The sequence below is a fragment of the Berghia stephanieae genome, chromosome 8 (genome assembly GCF_034508935.2).
Source record: "Berghia stephanieae isolate SIO BIC M18660-M18661 chromosome 8, UCSD_Bste_1.3, whole genome shotgun sequence".
In the NCBI taxonomy this organism is placed as follows: domain Eukaryota; kingdom Metazoa; phylum Mollusca; class Gastropoda; order Nudibranchia; family Aeolidiidae; genus Berghia; species Berghia stephanieae.
The window spans coordinates 8,509,048-8,511,793 of NC_088367.1; positions in this window are offsets into that span (position 1 = coordinate 8,509,048).

The following is a 2,746-nucleotide window of genomic DNA, read 5'->3' on the forward strand; positions in this document are numbered from 1 at the left end:
GTTACCATGCGTCATTAGGAAGGAAGTGACGTTACGACTTTTGAAGAGTATTATCACTCACACAGACATTGAGTCGGGGTTTCTCGCCAAAGGGGAGACAAGTACTAGATGGTTATTCATACACGTATAATTAAGACTCTCAGAGTCAGGGAGATGATTTACAAAAAAAAAAAAAAAAAAAAAAAAAAAAAAAAAAAGTAAATGTACCACTTCTCACAGACACGTCAAGTGCTGGGCAAAGCCATTTAACTATCTCCCTCCCACTATATACTATGTTATATGATTCCAGGCAGGAAGGGGGGGGGGAGGGGGGGAGCCAATTGGTCTCAATACTGTTTCAGAACAAGAATATGGAAAGAATAAATGAGAAAAGGGAGATGGGGAAGACAGCAAAGTAAAGGGCCAATCAACAACCACCCAAGACAGCCAACTTTCCCCTACCCTACGGGGAATTCCACCCACACAACTCCAGGACGAGGACAAAATCTCACATCAATATCTATTGGAATTACTTATCCCCCCCCCTCACCCCCCCCCCCTACCCTAAGGGGAATTCCACCCACACAACTACAGGACGAGGACAAAATCTCACAGCAATATTTATTGGAATTACTTATCCCCCCCCCCCTCACCCCCCCCCCCTACCCTACGGGGAATTCCACCCACACAACTACAGGACGAGGACAAAATCTCACAGCAATATCTATTGGAATTACTTATCCCCCCCCCCCTCACCCCCCCCCCCCTACCCTACGGGAATTCCACCCACAGAACTCCAGGACGAGGACAAAATCTCACAGCAATATCTATTGGAATTACTTATCCCCCCCTCACCCCCCCTCACCCCCCCTCACCCCCCCCCCCTCACCCCCCTCACCCCCCCCCCTACCCTAAGGGGAATTCCACCCACAGAACTCCAGGACGAGGACAAAATCTCACAGCAATATCTATTGGAATTACTTATTCCCCCCCCCCTCACCCCCCCCCCCTATCCTAAGGGGAATTCCACCCACAGAACTCCAGGACGAGGACAAAATCTCACAGCAATATCTATTGGAATTACTTATCCCCCCCCTCACCCCCCCTCACCCCCCCCCTATCCTAAGGGGAATTCCACCCACACAACTCCAGGACGAGGACAAAATCTCACAGCAATATCTATTGGAATTACTTATCCCCCCCCCCCCCTCACCCCCCCCCCTACCCTAAGGGGAATTCCACCCACACAACTACAGGACGAGGACAAAATCTCACAGCAATATCTATTGGAATTACTTATCCCCCCCCCTCACCCCCCCCCTACCCTAAGGGGAATTCCACCCACACAACTCCAGGACGAGGACAATTTCTCACAGCAATATCTATTGGAATTACTTATCCCCCCCCCCCCCCCTCACCCCCCTCACCCTCCCTCACCCCCCCCTACCCTAAGGGGAATTCCACCCACACAACTCCAGGACGAGGACAAAATCTCACAGCAATATCTATTGGAATTACTTATCCCCCCCCTCACCCCCCCTCACCCCCCCTACCCTAAGGGGAATTCCACCCACACAACTCCAGGACGAGGACAAAATCTCACAGCAATATCTATTGGAATTACTTATCCCCCCCCCTCACCCCCCCCTACCCTAAGGGGAATTCCACCCACACAACTCCAGGACGAGGACAAAATCTCACAGCAATATCTATTGGAATTACTTATCCCCCCCCCCCCCCCCCCCCCCCCCCCCCCCCCCCCCCTACCCTAAGGGGAATTCCACCCACACAACTCCAGGACGAGAACAAAATCTCACAGCAATATCTATTGGAATTACTTATCCCCCCCCCCTCACCCCCCCCCCCTCCCCCCCCCCCCCCCTACCCTAAGGGGAATTCCACCCACACAACTCCAGAACGAGGACAAAATCTCACAGCAATATCTATTGGAAATACTTATCCCACTAATTAGTATTAGAAGACATTACTGTTATATTTCTGGAGTACAATTTCAAGTGAATTCGAGAACAGAGTACAAAGATGCAACAAGTACATAAAATAAAAATAAAAATAATGATAATAATAATAATAATAATAATAATAATAATAATAATAATAATAATAATAATAATAATAATAATAATAATAATAATAATAATAATAATAATGATATAATAATAATAATAATAATAAAAGAAGAAGAAGAAGAAGAAGAAGAGAAGAAGAAGAAGAAGAAGAAGAAGAAGAAGAAGAAGAAGAAGAAGAAGAAGAAGAAGAAGAAGAAGAAGAAATAATAATAATAATAATAATAATAATAATAATAATAATAATAATAATAATAATAATAATAATAATAATAATAATAATAATAATAATAATAATAATAATAATAATAATAATAATAATAATAATAATAATAATGACGATTGACTACTGTTCCACTGTGCAACCATTTATAGTTGCCTACTTTGATCCTCCTGATAGTGCCTTTCATCATTCTTTATGGAACAGCCGTGCTCGAGGCCAGTGATCGATGTGAAAAGTGACCAAATAGAACCTGCTGGACTGAAAACACAGTTCCTTTTTTAAATATTTTTATTTCCTGTGGACTGAATACACAGCTGTGTTTCCAGTCCACTGGTGGACTCAATACACAGTTTCAATAAAATTATTCTTTACAATCGGCAAGATGGACAACCAGTAAAATACCAAAAACTACGATTTGTTAGTAGGAGTTGTCTAACTTCGCACTAGAAACATCCGGTTC